Source organism: Sorghum bicolor, chromosome 6 (assembly GCF_000003195.3).
Source record: "Sorghum bicolor cultivar BTx623 chromosome 6, Sorghum_bicolor_NCBIv3, whole genome shotgun sequence".
NCBI classification, from domain to species: domain Eukaryota; kingdom Viridiplantae; phylum Streptophyta; class Magnoliopsida; order Poales; family Poaceae; genus Sorghum; species Sorghum bicolor.
In genome coordinates this window covers 33182048-33197269 of record NC_012875.2, presented here as the reverse complement: position 1 = coordinate 33197269, position 15222 = coordinate 33182048, and positions in this window count along the sequence as shown.

The window sequence follows — 15222 nt, the reverse complement described above, 5'->3', positions numbered from 1 at the left end:
CTGCAATATTTATTATAGACATATGCATCGACAACCACCTTTTTTAAGTTTTTATAAATAGAAAGGAAGAGGTGGTTGGAGATCTCAAATGTGGTGATGTTGGAGAGACCAAAAGATTGGGAAGATGTTGCATATGAGCATGGAGTAAACGAAGTGGCTATGAAATAAGTTCCATGCTCATTAATGTTATCTTTCTCTCCAATCTCCAAGGATGATTTTTCATGAATGCTTAAAATTCCTCTAGAATTGTCTCTCAAGTTTGTTTTATCCATCCATTCAATGGTGATAGCACATGGATTTTTAATGTCCTCTAGCCATTGATGTTGCTCTTCTAGATCCTCCTTCTTATGCATGGCATTTCTAGAGAGATTCATAGGATTATCGGGAGGTTCAAAAGAAAGAGCATAGAAATTATTAAGCTCAAGGATGGGTTGGATAGCTGAATTATGGGATTGAAATGTTTGGAAATCGGTTATTGAAACTTCCTTTCATCTTCTGGGAGATGATTCCTTCTCTATCTCTAGGATATTTTTGTGAAGACTAGTGCAAGAAGGATGTCCACAAATGAAGACATACCTTCCTTTACTAATAGATAAAGAAAGAAAGACTCTACCAAAGGTTATATGATTAAGACCAATGTGAAAATATCGAGAAAAACATGGTCTTGTAGGGCTAGGTCTGAACCAGAATTTATAGAAAGATTAACAGATTCCCTAGATGTAGCTAAAAGTGCATTATCTTCTCGATTAAAAGATAGGACCTCAGCTATAGAAAAGGGTTGGTTTTGACCTATTGCAATCAACTCCGGACACAGATCATAATTAGGGGCAGGACTTGTTGACTCCCATGGTCTATGGCTGGTCTCCGAAGGTGCAAATAATTCAATTATAGGTATGGAATTTAAGTTATCCATAGAGATAAAAATAAAAAGATAAAAGAATAAAAGTATAAAAGTATAATACAAGATAATAGCAAGACTTAAAGTTATCTCAGCAAACCATCTTTCTCCCCGGCAACAGCGCCAGAAATGCTTGTTGATATTTGGTAACGCAATCAGGAAATGATCCGCAAGCGCACGGATATCGGTGAGCATTTCACCCGGGAGGTTTTCCAGAGTATCGTATTTATATTTTTACCACTGGGAGAAAGGGTGAATCTGACTAACCAAATCTATTGCTACTATCCCTTTAGGCTACAAAGAATGTTTCTCGATGTGAGTGATGTATAGAGAAGACTACAACCGTAGTCTCGTTCTAACCTTGGTAAGGATGATCTACTGTTCTATTGGGGAAGCTTACAGAATCTAGACACCACAAAGGATGTTCAACCCGCACCTATAAACCCTACCCTTCCTGCTAACGAGATGTGGGATACAAAGGTAACTCGGAAATGTCACGTTCCTAGCTACTACCACAGTCCAGCTAGTCAGGGGATATCTATGAGTACCCTAGCCTAAACACCACGTTTATGCTAGCAATGATTACTCTAATGCTCAACTAGAAGAGGATTAAAGTAAACTCATAAACCAAAGAACAATAAAACAAGAACTTACTAGAATTAGAAGTCGAATTACTGAAGAATCTTAGAAGCAAGCCTCGGGTTAGAAGAGTTGATCCCGCAGGTACAACCTCGGAGTAGACACCGACAGGCCGGCCTTCCTCCGATCTTCACCTCCACTCTATCTCTCTCAATCTAGTAGAAACTAGAAGATCTATTTCTACTCACATTGGTTGCTAAGCCTAAAAAGAAATTCTATTTAGAGAAGAGGTTTTCCTTCGAGGGCACCCCTCAACTCTATGATAACTTCTTGTCTTCTCCAGGGGCCAGGGGGTCTCCTTATATAGTCCTCCTCCTCTATGTGTTTTTGGGTCGGTAGGCGATGTGGTACTACGTTATCCTTGATCCTTTAGGTCGGTGGAACATCGTGTGCGAAGAGAGTCCCGAATGGAGTCCAGGTCAGGGTGGGCGCCTAGGGAAGGAGGGCGGGCGCCCTGGGCCTGGCCCCTTTCGGCCTCTGCTTTCTTCCCGTGGCTTATGGAGTCTTCTAGATGGTAGAAAATTGCGCGGTGCGTTGATATCTCTATGTAATCCCGAGATGTGGGCCTTTCTTCCGTATTTCCTGAGAACCCCCTGCAGAAATAGACAAACACCAAAACTCGTGGAATTCTGTCAGATAAAACCCTAAGTCTAGATGTTGGTTGCATTTGGATCCTTTTCTTTATTTATTTGATGATTATATTTGGTACTTAAGGACCGTCAACAGTCAGCAAGGTTTTGCTGCCGATGGTCAACTCGACACATATAGCTCACTTGACTGGAGACACATTCCCCTCAAAGTCCTTCAACATCATGTCGGTCTTGGACAAGTCTTGATCTCCTTTCCCAAGCTTTCGATGCACTGCATATGGCATAATATTGATAGCAGCCCCACCATCGACTAATATCTTGGTCATTGGCTGCCCATCAACCCTTCCTTTGATAAATAGAGCTTTAAGATGCTGCCTTTCATTGTCGGCAGGCTTTTCAAAGATAGCCGTCATTGGATCCAGAGCCAACTGAGCTATTTGGTCATAAAAATCCACCTCCTCGTCATCACTGGACGGCGCAAGGAACTCCATCGGCAACATAAATACCATATTAACATCTGCCGATGGCCCTTTTCCTTTAGGATCTGGCTGCTGCTGACCTTCGGACCTAGCAGAATTCTCTCCTTTTCTCAACTCTTCTCGTCTTTCACGCTGCAGTCTTCTTTTCTGTGTCCTAGTCAGCCTCTTTGGACACCATGGAGGAAGTTGCGGCTGCCTTACCGATTGGCGACGATTTTCCCTTGATTCCACTCAATAAGTATTAGCATCCCTGCAAAATATGAACTCATTGGGAACTCGCGCATCCGCCATCTCTTCAAGCTCCTCTTGACTTCTGGGAAAATACCCAACACGATCACCAAGTGTAACATCCCCGATGTTACGGTTACTAAAAACGGATCATGTCATCACATGCATTACAAAGCATGTTTGTTAAGCACATTATTATGCATCAACTTAAAACAAGTTTATTTTGATTGCTTGTGCTTAGGGAAGTAGAATGTGCTTATGTTGTGTGTTGATGCTTGTGTGGTTGCTAAAACCCTAGGGTGGAAGTTTTCCGAAAAGCTAAGGGGGGGAACCCTGATTTTTGGAACCCTAGATTTGCCCACTTTTGCACAACTTGAAAACTAAGCAAAATTTGAGGTTGAGTTCAAAGGCAAAGATGTAGATCTTGTCAAGATGTACAACTTTGGTGTTTTGAGTTTTTGAAGTTTCAATACAAAATTCAAAGTAATTTTGAAAATACAGATTTCCAGAAAATGTCCCCTTTTCCAATTTGAACCTCCACCTCAAAATCCATTTGGAATTTTGAAAATTGGTCAACACGAAAGTTGTGGAGCACAAAAAGTTGGACAACTTTCATGTTGGGAGTTTTTCAAGTTGTTTAGGAAAAACAAAAGTAATTTTGGAAATTCTGATTTGCCCCAATTGAAAAAATTTGAATTCATTTGAATTGAGTTTTGATTTTCAAACTGGTTGGCCAAATTAACCTTGTTCCACTCAAAATTGGCTTGGGTCACCAAAACATGTTTTGTAGCTCACAAAATTGTGCACAACTTTTGTTTTGGTTGAATTTTGTGCTCAGTTCAAATTTTGAGTGGATTTCACAAAAAGTCAAACTGAGGGGATGTGGCTCGCTACAGTGTTCGGCAGGGGGGGTGCTCTGCCGCCGGGGCAGAGCCGCCTCCGCGCACGCCGCCACGCAGCTGGCCACGCAGCTGCTTGCTGCTGTGCTTCGCGCGGATGGCCTCATCCATATCCCCTGTTCCGCCGCTTGGATAAAGCCTCGGGTGGCCGGAGTTTTCTTTTCCTCTCTTTGAACCTCACCGCCGACCACCACCACCCGCCGCCAAAATTCGTCTTCCCCGTTGCCGTTCCAAGCCATTTGAGCACCCCAGCAGCTCCGCCTTAAGCCCCGCCACTGATTGCACCCCCAAACACACGCTCTATCCTACCGTAGCTCCTACCCGAGCCGTTTCCCTCCTCAACTCCGGCCGAGCGCCGCCGCGAGCACGTCACCGTGGCCAGCGTCAACCGGAGCCTCTCCGCTGCCGCTTCTTGCTCGGTTGAAGTCGTGGTGAGCCCCTGGTGCTTTTGCGCTGCTCAAGTCACGCTCTACTCGCTCGTAGTGGCCGGCGTTTGCTCGGCCGAGGCGGCCGTCCGCCGTGCCCGTGGTCACGGGGGTTAGGATAGAGGAGAGTGGGAGAAAAGGGTGTCCCTTGGTGTGCGGGAGGTTGAGGAAGCTAACGCGTCTCACCGCGGAGGCCGAGAGCTCGCCGACGGCATGCTGGAGCTCGCCGGAGCCGCGGCGCTAGGAAGGAGATGGAGCTGACGGGCGGGACCCGCCCGTCAGCGACCGCGTGAGAGAGAGAGGGAGAGGGCGCTGGGCGCGGGAAGCGCTCGGGCCAGAGTGGGCCGCGTCCAAGCTTGCCCCAGCGCACAGTGCCCTTTTTCTTTTTCCTCTTTGTTTAAAAGTGTTTGATGTTTGAATTCAAATAGTAAATTCTGTGCTGATCCAAAAATCATGAGAATTTTTGTATAGCTTCCATAAAATGTTTAGAGCATAAGAAAAATACTATGTATTGTTTTTCTGGTAGTTTGCATGTCTATAAAAATTGGCTCTTTAATTAGTGAATAAAACTTCTAGGAATTTTAGTAATTTATTAGGATGTCCAAAAATCACCAAAAATTGTGGGGAGCCTCTGAATATTATTTCCTGGCTCCACACAAAATTTGGTGGCATTTGGATAATGTTTGATTAAAATATTAATAAACCCTTATTTAGTACTTAAGTAATAATTCCAAAATAATTAAACAATAATTAGTGAAATCTTCATCATTAGGGTTTGAGTGATTTTGGGATTATGTGATGACCTGAGGTCATTAACCCTAATGACCCTTGGCATTTAATTATTGTTTGGCCTTAATGCTTAATTGCTGTCATTAGTAATTAATTAAGAATTAATTAAGATAAAAGGATTAATTATTAGTTAATTTAAGATAATTACAAATTAAAAGAAGTCTTAGGTTATAAATGCAACCTCTTGGGTAAAAACAATTTTATTTGTGGTTTATTCTGTATTGCACCAAGAAGGCAAGTTGTACTCGACTTGATCCTTCTTGCATAATTGTCATACGCATATCATGAGCATTCATCATTTTGCGTATAGTATTCGTGACCGAAGGAGCGCCCGTTGAACCAAACCCCGAGGTCGGTGCTCCGTTCGAGGAAGTCGGATCCGAGACTTGGGAAGTCTCCGAGGGTCCCTCTCTGCCCTGCAACCAAGGCAAGCCCCGGATGCATTAACCCCTCCTTGAATGTTTTAAATCTTTTATCACTTACGAATTGAAAATGCTGCATTAGTTAGTTGAGAATTGGGTTAACCTACTTGCTGCATTTACTACCTTGATATCTGTTATCCTGTCCTTGACACCTGTTCATTTTAAAACTACGTAGTGATGCTTAGCCCTGCTACTAGATAGGTTTTCAAATAAGAAAGTTTGAAGGGTTGTTGTGGAATACATTTATGATCAATGATGTTTTAATCTGAGACCGGTCGGTGGACTTGCTTTAAGAATGGAGTCTTAAAGTAGTGTCTCCAACTGTGTCGGTTAAGGACCGGTCCGTTGATGGCCCGCTGGGTTGAGAATTTATAGTACTAGCCACTTGCCCTCGGTAAGCCCGGTCTTGTGATCCCCCGACGTGAACAGCTACTCGCGCACTGGGAGTGGAAAGATGGCGAGAGTAGTGTGTACCCACCTTACGGATCTGGGATGGCCGGAAAACATCTAGATCGGCTGTAGGACGGTGGAGTACTGTGCTCTCGGGTGCCGCGAACCTGGTCAAATTTGGGGAGAGCTTGAGTTGGGTTGACATATGCAAGTTTTGGTTCTACATATGTCGGGTGGTTAGGAACTCCAGCTGGATTGCTAAGCGGTTCGAATCGTCGTTGCTCCCCGATTGGGAGACTCAATCCACTGCCCCTCATCGTAGTTAATTATGCAACTAATTGGTAAAATGAGAAAGGGGAAATGTCTCATGAGGTTCGGATCCCAATTCCCGGACTCATAGCGACATGAAGCTATGGCCATCGAATAAATGATACTTTATTTTAGGACTAGAAACTCACAGACTCGTCTGTGGGGAAACAACTAGGTAGACTGTCCTCGAACTCCTCGGCCTCGACGGGAGAGGAATTCGCAGGTAAAACTTGAAAGTAAGGATGCACTATTAGTAAGCTTTTTAGCAAAGCACTTTGGCTCCTTGCTCAGCCACTCCTTGTTTACCCTAAGCCTGCATTCCTAAGTTCTCCTCTTTTTCCACCGGGTAAGTCTTGTTGAGTACTCCCGTACTCAGGGTTTTCCAACCCCCTGTTGCAGGTGATTCTCAGGAGCCGACTTGTTTCGGACCCTGTTGTGTGACTGTCGCCGAGGTTGACGACGAAGAAGAGTGAGCGTGACCCATGGGCAGGGTCTGTAAATTTGTAATCTCGGTACTAAAGTTTAAGTTGCTCCGCTAGACCTGGTTTGTAATAACACTCTGCTACTTGGAAGAACTCCTTTTGTAAAATAAGTTATGTAATACTTCCGCTGTTTTACTCTGAAATATTATTTTGGTCGTATGCCGTTTGTGGTTCTGCAATGTCTTCGCAACGAATGATCCTGGTGTTAAGGTGGCCACTTGCTATCCTGTAAGGACGAGAAGAAGAAGTTCTCGTTAATTGACCATCACCAGTGGTCAGGACGAGCCGGCTTGGCACGCCACAGGTAGCAGTGGGATGAGCATCCAGCGATGCTCATCGGACTTCTAAAGTGGGAGGATCCCCGGCATCGCCGTCAGAGGTCCTTAGGACAATGACAGGTGCCGGTGGGCCCAAACACTTAGGTGGTTCTGCCACAGCTGGTATCAGAGCATTCGTTGCTAAGATGACTGCTGAGCCTCTTGAAAAACTTCAAAATTCCTTTGGATCCAATACTATAAACTGGTCTACTTTGAGTCCAAGTGCTTAGTCCTAACTTACCCTGTCTATAGGCTTCCTTAGAATTTTTTTGAAGTGGTTTGGAGGAGCAACATAGAGTATTGCCCTATGTTGTAAAAATTTAAAGTAATATCGTTGCGAATCGTAGGTAGGAATCGTAAGTTCGTGCATGCATCATGATGTATTAACTGGTTAAGTTCCTTCCTACTTGTTGGGTTAGGTGAATAGAATCAATCCCATTCTTGCTAACCTTTAAGGTCTCTCTTACTAATCTAAACTTACCCTCCACAGGATGGCTCGTCAGAAGCAGACCCCGCGTAAGAGGACAGGTCCAAAAGGAGTTCCCCGACATCAGCTGGCTTCGCGCAGCGATCAAGCCAGTAGTAGCCGTTCACCGCCTCAGCAGGAGGTGGACAGGTTGTCCGCCGAGTTGACTGAGGTGATGAGAGAAAGAATGTACAATGTTATGGAGATCGGCAAACTCAAAGCTCAACTAGCCAAAGAAAAACAAGCTACGGAGAACTGTGAGGCCATGTTGTCCCGTATGGTGGAGGAGAGGAATGCCGCCATTGCCCGAGAGGAAGAAGCTAGGAGCACACACAGGCATGAGCTGACTAGCATGAATGCGAAGCTGGGCAAGGCCAGGTATCTTAAGGATTTGTACGTGAAGATGGCGGCCACGGTCACCGCGCAGCGGGCTGTCGCGTGGCAGCGTGAGGACCAGCTCCAGTTGGAAAAGCTGGAGCTAGCACATCACTTAGATACCGTCAATGACTTGGCAATGCAATATCGTGATATTGCATTTGACCTGTATCATCAGCTCCACCCACCTCCAGGCGAAGGAGAGATGGATACGGATGGCGAGTTGGCAGACGATGGGGAACCTGATCCAGGCCTCAGTGATGAAGAGGAGTCCGACCCTGATGACAACAACCCAGGGGGTAATCAGGATGATGGCAATGACGACCCGGGCTATAGCTCTGGCCACACCGATTAGTTCGGTGGAACCGCGGGCAACGTCGTTGTAGGAGTCCTAGCTTGCCGTAGTGGGGTCGGGTTTGTAATATAAGTTTTCTTTCGGTTTGAGAAGTTGTACTTGTTTGTTCCTGGTGTGTTGAATTAATGTTTAATGAATAAATGGAAGAATGTAAGATATGTTCTACGTTATGAAGTTCATGTGATGACAAGTACCTATGATTCTTGTAGCAGATGCCGATGCGTACACGCGGATCTGATGGAGCTGGGACATCTCAGGGAGGGGATGATATCCCCAACCCTCCACCTGCTCCACCTTCTCTGGCCGAGGCCATTGCTGTTTTGTTGAATGCCACTACCGACAACGCTCGCTTACTGCGCGAGCTAGCACAACGTCAACCACACCCTGCCCCAAACTTCAGGGCACAACACAATGGGGACGGAGAAGCTCGGTACGTGGACTTTACCGAGATAAGGCCCCCGGTTTTCACTAAGGCCGATGAGCCTTTAGAAGCAGATGACTGGCTCCGGACCATGGAGCACAAGTTCAGTTTGATTCAGTGTTCAGAAACTCAGAAGCCCCTGTTTGCAGCTTAGCAGCTTCGGGGAGCTGCAGGTGCCTGGTGGGAGAACTTCCTAGCTATCCAAGCTCCGGGACACCAGGTCACCTGGACCGAGTTCAAGGACGCGTTCCGCGCCCATTATATTCCTGAAGGGCTCATGGCCATGAAGGCCGAAGAGTTTCTCGCCTTGCAGCAGGGCGACAAAAGTGTCATGGAATACGTGGCAAAGTTTAATCATCTCTCTCAATATGACACAGACCATGTGAACACTGACAGAAAAAAGAAAGCTTGCTTCATGCGTGGTCTAAATACTAAACTTCAGACCATGATGACCACCTGCCAAAATGCTACCTTCTATGAGGCGGTAAATATTGCCATCGCCTCCGAGGAAAAGATTAGAAAGCATAAAGAAGCCAAGAAGAAGGCTGCTTCTTCCTCCTTCTCTGGTCGCGGCCAAAAGCGCCAGAGAATCATTTATCATCCGCAGGGCCACGGACGTTTACAAGCGCCGTCACCTTATCGTGGTCCTTTCTCCCCTCCATAGTATAGACCAGGGCAGCAGGTATACCCTCGACCTACTGCCATCGCTCTTGCACCACGCCAGCCGAATGCCCCAGGTGTTCGCCCCACTGCTCCGCCCAGCCACAATTACCCTTGTTTCAATTGTGGTAAGCCTGGGCATTTCTCTAAAGAGTGCCCTTTCCCCCGCCAAACCAACCCTACCTTCCAAAGGCCACCTATGGGTCAACCCCAGCCGGGTCAATTCACGACTGGGATCAGAAAGGACAACCTGTGCTAAGGGGAAAACCAGCGAAGAAAGTGGGACAAGTCTTCCATACGGAGGTGGAGACGATCCCGGAGGGTGACCCAGTAATGATGGGTACGTTCCCTGTCGCGAAACATCGTGCTTTAATGCTTTTCGATTCTGGTGCATCTCATACATTCATCAATCGCACCTTTGTGTTAAAGCATGGCATACCCATTGGGGAAACACAAGATCATTTTTATATACAGTCGCCAGGAGGACGACTGAGTTCTAAAGAAATGGTTCACCAGATACCCATCGAATTTGGTGGGCATAATTTTCCCACTAGTATGATTGTTCTTAAAGACCAGGAGATTGATGTCATACTAGGCATGAACTGGATGGCACAACGAGGGGTTGTGCTAGATACTTTGCATCGAACCATTAAAATCCCGTTGCCCAGTGAGAAATCTTATCTCCTAATCCAGTTAGCCACTCCCAAGCGGACAATTGGGCAAGTTCATGCCACTAATGTATCGGAAGTTAAAGAAATCCCGGTAGTTCAGGATTTCCCGGATGTATTTCCTGAAGACCTACCAGGTCTGCCTCCGGACCGGGATGTACAATTCAGTATAGAATTGAAACCAGGGACAGCCCCAATATCTCGAAGGGCCTACAGAATGGCACCGAAAGAGCTGGCCGAATTAAAAACCCAATTACAAGAGCTGTTGCAGAAAGGTTTTATTCAGCCCAGTTCTTCTCCATGGGGTTGCCCAGCCTTGTTTGTGAAAAAGAAAGATCAAACATTAAGGCTGTGTGTCGACTATCGTCCCCTAAATGAGGTGACGATTAAGGGAACCAAAGTTACCCCAATTTGGCCGCCACGTTATTGAAACTTACTAAAATTCGAGCCAAAGCTATGGGGCCCCCGGGGGGGGCCCTAAAAAAGTGGTTTTGCTCCAAAAATTGATTTGAGATCAGGGTACCACCAAATTAAAATTAGGCCGGAGGATGTGCCCAAGACAGCTTTTACAACCCGTTACGGGCTGTATGAATACTTGGTGATGTCCGTTGGGTTGACCAATGAACCGGCCCATTTCATGTACCTGATGAACTCTGTCTTCGTGCCAGAACTAGACAAATTTGTGGTCGTCTTTATTGATGACATCTTAATCTATTCCAAGACTAAGAAAGAACATGCTGAACATTTGCGAATCGTGCTAACCCGTCTTAGGGAGCATCAACTATATGCCAAGTTCAGCAAATGTGAGTTCTGGCTGGACAAAGTCCATTTCCTGGGTCACGTGTTATCAGCGGAGGGAGTCGCTGTAGACCCAGGCAAGGTAGAAGATGTGTTGAATTGGAAACCCCCGACTACGGTACATGAGGTCCGTAGTTTTCTAGGTATGGCGGGATATTACCGTCGTTTTATCCCGGACTTTTCAAGAGTCGCCAAACCAATCACGACCTTGCTCAAAAATCAAACAAAATTTGTTTGGTCACCTCAATGTGAGCAAGCCTTTCAGACTCTGAAAAGATTATTGACAACTGCACCTGTCTTAGCCCAGCCAGACATTGAAAAACACTTTGATGTGTATTGTGACGCATCAGGGATAGGGATAGGCTGCGTGCTAATGCAGGAAGGTCGTGTAATTGCCTATGCTTCCAGACAGCTCAAACCACATGAAGAGAATTACCCGACCCATGATCTAGAACTAGCCTCCGTGGTACATGCATTAAAGATCTGGCGTCATTATCTGTTGGGGAACACATGTCATCTATACACCGATCACAAAAGCTTGAAGTATATCTTTACTCAAGCTGAGCTTAATATGCGCCAGCGAAGGTGGCTAGAATTAATTAAAGATTACGACCTTGAGGTGCATTATCACCCTGGTAAGGCAAATGTAGTAGCTGATGCCCTCAGTCGTAAGGGTCACTGTAATTGCTTAACAGTGACGCCTAGGGATATAACTTTGTGCCAAGAGCTAGAGAACTTGGGGATAGAAATGATTTCCCAGGGAAGCCTTGCCAATCTAAAGATTGATTTCAATCTCGAAGCTCAAATCATAGAGGCACAAAAAGTAGACAAAGGCATGAAACATCTTAAAGAGAAGATTTCTAATAGAGCACCCACAGACTTTAAGGTGGATGATGCGGGAGTAATCTGGTTCAAGAACCGGTTAGTGGTTCCAAAGGTACGTGAGCTACGTCAACGAATCCTGGAGGAAGCTCATACCACGAGGTATTCTATTCATCCGGGAAGCAATAAGATGTATCAGGATTTAAAGCAAAGGTTTTGGTGGACAAAAATGAAGATAGAGATAGCTCGCTATGTGGCCCAATGTGACACCTGTCGAAAGGTCAAAGCTATTCATCTCAAGTCCGCTGGGGAGTTGCAACCTTTGCCTATCCCCGCATGGAAATGGGATGATATTAGTATGGATTTCATAGTGGGGTTGCCCAAGACAGCCAAAGGCTTTGATTCAATTTGGGTCTTCGTAGATCGTCTCACCAAAACAGCACACTTTTTACCTGTAAAGAAATCGTATCATACTTCCACCTATGCTCAGGTCTATTTTGATCGTATCCTAAGTCTGCATGGGGTGCCAAAGACGATAGTGTCGGATCGAGGCACACAATTTGTCTCCCAATTCTGGAAATGTTTACACGAGTCCTTGGGCACTAAACTTTTGTACAGCACAGCCTACCACCCTCAAACTGGTGGGCAGACTGAAAGGGTGAATCAAACTCTAGAAGATCTATTAAGATCTTGTGCCCTGAATTTTCCAGATAAGTGGGATTACTGTTTGCCTCTGGCAGAGTTTTCTTACAACAATAGCTACCAAGAGAGCATCAAGATGGCTCCCTTTGAGGCACTATATGGCCGTCGATGTCGAACTCCGCTACACTGGTCGGAACCCGGAGAAAGATGGTTCTTCGGGGTTGACTTAGTGAAAGAGACTGAGAACAAAGTACGACAAATCCAAAATAACTTGAAGGTTGCTCAGTCCCGACAGAAGAGTTATGCCGATAAAAGGCGTCGACCGTTAAAGTTCGCCAAAGGTGATCATGTGTATTTGAAAGTATCCCCAATGAAAGGAGTAAATCGTTTTGGTGTTAAAGGCAAGTTAGCGCCCCGTTACATTGGTCCATTTCCAATTATTGACCGATGTGGACAGGTAGCTTACCGCCTTAAACTGCCCGAACGATTCTCCGGGGTACATAATGTGTTCCATGTGTCTCAACTAAATAAGTGTCTTCGGGTACCAGACCAAGTTCAAGATATCGAAGATGTAGAACTTGAACCAGATCTAACCTATTCGGAATATCCTATCCAAGTACTGGATCAAAGAAATAGAGTTACTCGAAGAACAACTACCAAGTGGTACAAGATACAGTGGAGCCAGCACTCTGAAGAAGAAGCCACGTGGGAATCTGAAGATTACCTGATGGAGAATTTCCCTGAGTTCCACGCTTCTCTTCAGGACAACAACTGATATGTAAGAAGTGTACTCTAGTGGAGAAAAAGAGTAGCCAAAGCCATGTACTTTGTGTACACATAGGTTTATAGTTGAGTAATCTTCCCCAGCTTCTTGCTTTATGGGAAAATTGAAGATGACAGAGTTTTGACAAATTTCCTTTTCCATTACTTACCCTAAGGTTTTAAATCTTGGGGACGAGATTTCTTTAAGGGGGAAAGGCTGTAACATCCCCGATGTTACGGTTACTAAAAACGGATCATGTCATCACATGCATTGCAAAGCATGTTTGTTAAGCACATTATTATGCATCAACTTAAAACAAGTTTATTTTGATTGCTTGTGCTTAGGGAAGTAGAATGTGCTTATGTTGTGTGTTGATGCTTGTGTGGTTGCTAAAACCCTACGGTGGAAGTTTTCCGAAAAGCTAAGGGGGGGACCCTGATTTTTGGAACCCTAGATTTGCCCCCTTTTGCACAACTTGAAAACTAAGCAAAATTTGAGGTTGAGTTCAAAGGCAAAGTTGTAGATCTTGTCAAGATGTACAACTTTGGTGTTTTGAGTTTTTGAAGTTTCAATACAAAATTCAAAGTAATTTTGAAAATACAGATTTCCAGAAAATGTCCCCTTTTCCAATTTGAACCTCCAATTCAAAATCCATTTGGAATTTTGAAAATTGGTCAACACGAAAGTTGTGGAGCACAAAATGTTGGACAACTTTCATGTTGGGAGTTTTTCAAGTTGTTTAGGAAAAACAAAAGTAATTTTGGAAATTCTGATTTGGCCCAATTCAAAAAATTTGAATTCATTTGAATTGAGTTTTGATTTTCAAACTGGTTGGCCAAATTAACCTTGTTCCACTCAAAATTGGCTTGGGTCACCAAAACATGTTTTGTAGCTCACAAAATTGTGCACAACTTTTGTTTTGGTTGAATTTTGTGCTCAGTTCAAATTTTGAGTGGATTTCACAAAAAGTCAAACTGAGGGGATGTGGCTCGCTACCCTTGGCATTTAATTATTGTTTGGCCTTAATGCTTAATTGCTATCATTAGTAATTAATTAAGAATTAATTAAGATAAAAGGATTAATTATTAGTTAATTTAAGATAATTACAAATTAAAAGAAGTCTTAGGTTATAAATGCAACCTCTTGGGTAAAAACAATTTTATTTGTGGTTTATTCTGTATTGCACCAAGAAGGCAAGTTGTACTCGACTTAATCCTTCTTGCATAATTGTCATACGCATATCATGAGCATTCATCATTTTGCGTATAGTATCCGTGACCGAAGGAGCGCCCGTTGAACCAAACCCCGAGGTCGGTGCTCCGTTCGAGGAAGTCGGATCCGAGACTTGGGAAGTCTCCGAGGGTCCCTCTCTGCCCTGCAACCAAGGCAAGCCCCGGATGCATTAACCCCTCCTTGAATGTTTTAAATCTTTTATCACTTATGAATTGAAAATGCTGCATTAGTTAGTTGAGAATTGGGTTAACCTACTTGCTGCATTTACTACCTTGATATCTGTTATCCTGTCCTTGACACCTGTTCATTTTAAAACTGTGTAGTGATGCTTAGCCCTGCTACTAGATAGGTTTTCAAATAAGAAAGTTTGAAGGGTTGTTGTGGAATACATTTATGATCAATGATGTTTTAATCTGAGACCGGTCGGTGGACTTGCTTTAAGAATGGAGTCTTAAAGTAGTGTCTCCAACTGTGTGAGTTAAGGACCGGTCCGTTGATGGCCCGCTGGGTTGAGAATTTATAGTACTAGCCACTTGCCCTCGGTAAGCCCGGTCTTGTGATCCCCCGACGCGACCAGCTACTCGCGCACTGGGAGTGGAAAGATGGCGAGAGTAGTGTGTACCCACCTTACGGATCTGGGATGGCCGGAAAACATCTAGATCGGCTGTAGGACGGTGGAGTACTGTGCTCTCGGGTGCCGCGAACCTGGTCAAATTTGGGGAGAGCTTGAGTTGGGTTGACATATGCAAGTTTTGGTTCTACATATGTCGGGTGGTTAGGAACTCCAGCCCGATTGGGAGACTCAATCCACTGCCCCTCATCGTAGTAATTATGCAACTAATTGGTAAAATGAGAAAGGGGAAATGTCTCATGAGGTTCGGATCCCAATTCCCGGACTCATAGCGACATGAAGCTATGGCCATCGAATAAATGATACTTTATTTTAGGACTAGAAACTCACAGACTCGTCTGTGGGGAAACAACTAGGTAGACTGTCCTCGAACTCCTCAGCCTCGACGGGAGAGGAATTCGCAGGTAAAACTTGAAAGTAAGGATGCACTATTAGTAAGCTTTTTAGCAAAGCACTTTGGCTCCTTGCTCAGCCACTCCTTGTTTACCCTAAGCCTGCATTCCTAAGTTCTCCTCTTTTTC